The sequence below is a fragment of the Octopus bimaculoides genome, chromosome 27 (genome assembly GCF_001194135.2).
Source record: "Octopus bimaculoides isolate UCB-OBI-ISO-001 chromosome 27, ASM119413v2, whole genome shotgun sequence".
Classification (NCBI taxonomy): domain Eukaryota; kingdom Metazoa; phylum Mollusca; class Cephalopoda; order Octopoda; family Octopodidae; genus Octopus; species Octopus bimaculoides.
In genome coordinates, this window is record NC_069007.1 from 12,347,039 (window position 1) to 12,353,727 (window position 6,689).

A 6,689-nucleotide genomic window follows, 5' to 3' on the forward strand; every position below is an offset into this window, starting at 1 on the left:
ATGCATGTATGTATGTATGTATGTATGTATGCATGCATGCATGTATGTATGTGTATGTATGCATGCATGTATGTATGTATGCATGTATGCATGTATGTATGCATGTATATATATGTTTGCATGTATATATATGTATGCATGTATGTTTGTATGTATTATGTATGCATGTATGTATGTTCTTCTTAAGAGAGTTCAAGCAGGTCACTAACAAAGTGACAAGACTTTTTGAGTGAAGAGAGTTCCTGGTGTTTGTAAGTAAATGCGTGGTTGTGTTGGTGGGTCGGTCGAGCTGTCGATGCATACACCCAAGTGCGTACGTCCATTCATATAAGAATCTCAGATACAGAATTTTTAGACCGTTTTACAAATCGTCACTGTACCACTATGTATGTATGTGTGTTTGTGTGGACAAGTGTCTTCTACTATAGCCTTGGACTGACCAGAGCCTTGTGAGTGGATTTGGTAGATCGAAACTAAATGAAGCTCATGCAGAATATAAACAAATTGAATACACATGTGCAAAAAAAATGTGCTTAATCAAACTAGGAACCCCACACCTAAATAATACTCACCCCGCCCTAATTGCCTAACGAAGCTAACCAGTCTACCACAATCAAACCTCCACCCAGCGAATTTACCAGCGCAAGAACAAAATTTAATGTAAGACTTACTACTTTTGTTTATATTACCATCACATATGTATCAATTATTTTCGCATCCTAACCGATGCATCTATCTGTATTTGCATTCTGAAGATATTTACTTAAACCAGTAAATCGAAACGATTGTAGATGCTACCATCATCTCTGCAGCTTCCTTCTTTGTTATCTAATTAAATTAAAGGCATACCAGCGAAAACCACGCTTGACAACCAAAATTTGTGATTATGTCCCTGTAGCTTAGCGATTCAGCAAAAGAGACCAATAGAATCAGTACTAGGCTTGCAAAGAATAAGTGTGTGTGTATGTTTGTGTTTATGAGTATGTGAGTATGTATGTGTGTTTTGTGTGTGTATATATATATGTATGTATGTGTTTGTGTGTGTGTATGTGTTTGAGTGTGTGTATGTATGTATATATTTATATTAAGGGCATTACCTACACATTAATGCCTCATGCTATGAGGGACCCTTAAAGTCAAAACTACCATAATAAATACAATTTTGAATCTGTTTTTAGGAGTTCGCTTCAAGAGTTGCATTCCCTCGCATTCGGTACACTGTATTTACTATGGTAGTATTGACTTTAAGAGTCCCTCATAGCGTGAGGCATTTACGTGTGGTAATGCCCTTAATATAAATAAATATATTTAAAGGGAATAATTATAAATTTTTCCCTTATGAGGTTTTTTCATGCTGACTACTTGAGAAATTCTTATAAAGATTTTATCCTATTCTTAAATATATATGTATATATATATATATATATATATATATACACACACACACACACACACACACACACACACAATGGGCTTCTTTTCAGTTTCTGTTGACCAAATTCACTCAAAAGGCTTTGGACAGTGTGCGGTTATAGTAGAAGACACTTTTCCAAGGTGCAACTCAGTGGGGCAGAACCCACTCTCTCTTCCCAACTAGGAAGCCTCATATTCTCTTCCTCAACCAGACACCTCTTCTTGTCCTTCTATCAGACTTTCACCTCCTTCAGTCTTACACAACTGAGTGGGGTGAGATTATGTCTACACAAACATGGCCACAGTCTAATTATATTGTATTTATTATGGTAGTTTTGACTTAAGGGTCCCTCTTAGTGTGAGGCATTAATGTGTAGGTAATGCCCTTAATATAAATATATATATGTGTGTGTGAAAGCACATGGCTTAGTGGTTAAGGTGTTGCACTCACGATTGCGAGATCATGGGTTCGATTCCCAAACCGGGCGTTGCATTGTGTTCTTGAGCAAAGCACTTCATTTCATGTTGCCCTGCAAACATTTCATCATCTGACATGTGGCACCCATTGCACCTGTACAGGTAATGTGGATCTGATGGAGGGAGTGAGATTATGTCTATATGAACATTTGATTACTATAAACAAATCATCTGTGTGGTTATTTGATAAGAAATTGTCAAACTCTCATACATCGTCTAACGACAGGCGAGTCCATCGTATATATATATATATATATATGTATATATATATAATAATAATAATAAAGAAGGTGGCTATACACATTGTAAGATGAAAAAGGGAAAATTCAATTGCAACTGATGGTGCAGGGAAGCACCTACATTGCTGGAAATAAGAGTTAAAAACCCTTAGCTGGCTATATATATATATATATATATATATATGATTATATATGTGTGTGTATGGATGTGTGTATATGTTTATCCCCACCACTGCTACTTGACAACCGGTGTTGGTCTGTTGATGTCCCTGCAACTTAGAAGTTTGGCAAACGAGAACGATAGAATAAGTACCAGGCTTTCCAAACTAATAATAAGCGCTGGGATTGACTAGTTTGACTGAAAAAAAATTCTTCAAGGCGATGCCCCAGCATGGCCACAGTCTAATGACTGAACAAGTAAAAGATAGAAGATACATAAAGATAATAATTCAGAAAACAAATTGGTGGTGGCGGCAGCGGTGGTGGTGGTGCTGCTGCTGCTGGTGGTGCTGGTAGCAGTGCTAGTGTAATTATGAATGTATTAAGTGCAACAAATTTCAATGTAAAATGATATTGGACATTACAATTACCAATTCTAAGTGAGAAAATAGCCAGAGGCTCCTCTCTAGCACATTCCTCGCTCTCTCTAAAATTGCTATTTAGAATGTCAGACGTATTAGAAGAGTAGGTAAATACCTTGCAGTAATTATCACAGCTCTGTGTATTGAGCAAGATCAAATCCCAGTAAGGTCAAATGTGTCTTTCATCCTTCTGGGGTTGAGATTTATATGAAGTGCTTCTCAAGTGGTAATGGGGGTCATCTTTCTCTCTATTTTTATCTATTCTCTCTCTTTCTCTCTCTCTCTCTCTCTCTCTCTCTCTCTCTCTCTCTCTCTCTCTCTCTCTCTCTCTCTATCTATCTATCTATCTATCTATCTATTTACCAATTTCTCTGTCTATCTATTTATCTATCTATCCAAATATCTATCTATCATCTATCTATCTATCTGTCTGTCTATCTTTCTACCTATTTATCTATCTACCCATCTATCTGTTTATCAAACAATTTAATCTCTTTTGCTCTCTCTCTCTCTCTCTCTCGCTCCCCACTCTGTCAATCATTTTTCCTATCTGTCTAACTCTTTCACTCACTGTCTCTCTATCAATCTGTCTATCTTTCATCCTATCTATCTTTTTTCCAATCCATCCATCTAGCTAGCTATCCCTCTGTCTCTCTGTCTCTCTTTCTTTCTCTTTTTCTTTATGAATTTATCTGTATATCCTATTATTTATCTATCAATCTACCTTTTTTACTCTTTCTCACTCTCTTTTTCTCCCTCTATTTATATCTGTCCATCTCTTTCTATCTATCTGACTGTCTGTCAGTTGGCCACTTTCTATCTTACTTTTTCTCTCTATCTATCTATCTATCTATCTGTCCACCTATTTTTCTATTTATCTATATAGCTAGATCTCTTCCATTTGATTATCTATCTATCTATCTATCTATCTATCTATCTATCTATCTATCTATCTATCTATCTATCTATCTATCTATCCATTCATCAGTCTATGTATGTATGTATCTATCTATCTATCTCTCTATCTCTATCTACCTCTTTCGTTTTCTCTATATGTCTCATCTTTATTAATCTATCTAGTTATATTTCTATCTATTCATCTCTCTCTCTTTCTCTTTCTCTCTCTCTCTCTCTCTCTCTCTCTCTCTCTCTCACCCTACTTTGAGAGAAGCTTCATGTTGAACCTTTCACAAAGTCTTCCCCTTCCAAGAAAGAGAACAGGGTTGACATTATTTGGGATATATATAGACTGGAGCCTGGTGTTGCCATCCAGTTTCACCAGTCCTCAGTCAAATCGTCCAACCCATGCTAGCATGGAAAGCGGACGTTAAACGATGATGATGATATATAGTTATGGATATATTCTTTTCTACTGTAGGCACAAGGCCCAAAATTTTTGGGGAGGAGGCCAATCGATTAGATCGACCCCAGTATGCAACTGGTACTTAATTTATCGACCCCGAAAGGATGAAATGCATAGTCGACCTCAACGGAATTTGAACTCAGAAAGTAAAGACAGATGAAATACCGCAAAGCATTGCGCCAGGCATGCTAACGTTTCTGCCTTATAGATATAAATATATTGAGAAGAAGACCCATGAAGTCAAGCACAGTCATGACAGATACCAGTGTCATGCAAATGGCATGCAAAAGCACCCATTACACTCTCAGAGTGGTTGGCGTTAGGAAGGGCATCCAGCCATAGAAAACCATGCGAAATCAGACTGGAGTCTGGTGCAGCCTTTCAGCTCACCAGCCCTAGTCAAACCGTCCAACCCATGCCAGCATGGACAACGGACCTTAAATGATGACGATGATGATGATGGTTATATATATGTGAACATCTATTTTGCTTTGTTTATTAATGGTTCAATGAGGTCACCTCTGTAAGATTTGGAAGAGAATCTATGACAATTCAGGTTACAGTGAATACATTCTCTCAATAGGTAGAGCAGTGAATATGGCCCCAGCCCAAATTTTTTGGACAAAGAGACAGATTAAAAATGAAAATAATACGCAACCGAAAGAACTAATAAATGATCACACTTATAACAGGAAGAAAAGAAGAATTAAATAAATAAATACAATTATGTTTAAAAAATTACAATTTCATGAAGAGATACAGTTATTAAAACAATAATTAACTGAACAGACACAATTATAAAATAACCATTTACATGCTTTTTATCATCTGTACTTCACACTAAAACACAAATTTTAAAAAAATAGTAATAAAGTTATTGAATCAGCAGTGTGTCTTTTGCAAGTGTTGTAAGCCACAAAGAGGTATTAGACATGACTCATAAAAGAGGGTAACTCCTTGTGTATCTTTTTAGTATTTAAACTGGCCATGTTAAGTCAAAATATTCTATCTATTTTACATTCAAACTAGCCAGATTCTGCCTCTCATACCTATCCCATAATGTCTTTTGAAAAATAAACACATTAAAATCTTGTCACTAGAAGATAATGCATAATAAATTAAAAACAATTTAAATAAATAAGCATTACGTTTGGCAGAATAATTTGAATGCTAAAATCTCTTTTTTTTCTTCTTGTTTCATTCACTAAACTGTGGCAATGCTGGGGCACCAACTTGAGGAATTTTAGTCAAACAAATCAACCCCGCTACTTATATATATATATATATATATATATATATATATGTTTGTGTTTGTCCCCCCCACCATCACTTGACAACCAATGCTGCTGTGTTAACATCCCCATAACCTAGCAGTTCAGCAAAGAAACAGATAAAATAAATACTAGACTTACAAAGAATGAGTCCTGGGGTCGATTTGTTTGACTAAAGGTGGTGCTCCAGCATGGCTGCAGTCAAATGCCTGAAACAAGTAAAAGAAAAAAAATAAAATAGGTGCAGTCATGGCTGTGTGGTAAGAGACTTGCTTCTCAACCACATAGTTCCAGGTTCAGTCCCAATTCAAAGCATCTTGAGCAAGTGATTTCTACTCTAATCTTGGGCTGACCAAAGCCATTTGAGTGAATTTGGTAGGCGGAAACTGAAAGAAGCCCATTGTCTGTATGTGTGTCTTTGTGTCTGTGCTTGTCCCCCCACCAGTGCTTGACAGCCAGTGCTGGTGTGTTTACTTAACTTAGCAGTTCAGCCAAAGAGAACGATAGAATAAGTGCCAGGTTTAAAATAAATAACTACTAGGGTTCAATTCATTCGACTAAAATTTTTCCAAGGGGCTGCTCCAGCATGGCCACAGTCTAATGAGATAAATGATACAATACATTCATATTTATATATATATATATACATACAACACATATGCACACACATATACGCATGTGTGTGTATACACATATACGCATGTGTGTGTATACACGTAGATAAACTCAATGATATGAAATTTTGAAAACCAAGAAATAACAATGTTGGAGATAATGATAAATAAATATATACATATATGTAAATGTATGCACACCCATTCAGATATACATACGTAATTATATATATGCACATGTACATGTGTGTGTAGAGTGGTACATAGATATATACATATATATACATATATATATATATATATATATATATATATATATATATATATATATATATATATATATATATATATATATATGTATGTATATATATATATATATGCATATGCATGTGTGAATATATTAATGTATGTATTGTAGAAAAGAGAGAAAAAGGGTTTACAATAGTTATTATAGAATGCATTCATTGATTTGTTTGAAGCCGAAGTTTATTGAATTCCAAAGTTGATTGACTTCAATAACATTGGTTGGTGAAAGTTCTACGGAACCGGAAGCTCAGAATAACAACAACGACAACAACGGCAATAGTATAAGAGTGACGCTTTGGTTTGGAACAAATGTATATGTGGGTGTGTATATATATATATTTAGGCATATATGTGTGTGTACGCATATGTCTGTGTGTGTATGTATATATATATATATATATATATATATATATATATATATATAT

The 6,689-nt window shown here is 35.2% G+C and overlaps 1 protein-coding gene and 1 long non-coding RNA gene across 5 annotated transcripts in view; one reads left to right on the forward strand and one right to left on the reverse strand.

Moving 5' to 3' along the window:
- LOC106869116 (synaptotagmin-7) overlaps nucleotides 1-6,689 on the forward strand; it is a 426,210-nt gene that overhangs the window by 260,115 nt on the left and 159,406 nt on the right. The gene's annotated exons all lie outside the window — the stretch shown is intronic.
- Nucleotides 1-6,689, reverse strand: part of LOC106869117 (uncharacterized) — a 492,367-nt gene that overhangs the window by 216,550 nt on the left and 269,128 nt on the right. For 2 of the 3 annotated variants that reach the window (XR_008266910.1, XR_008266909.1), the window contains exon 4: nucleotides 5,486-5,553. The exons of the other annotated variant lie outside the window; for it this stretch is intronic. This is a non-coding gene — a long non-coding RNA (uncharacterized LOC106869117). The remainder of the gene's footprint in view (nucleotides 1-5,485; nucleotides 5,554-6,689) is intronic. 3 annotated transcript variants of the gene reach the window in all.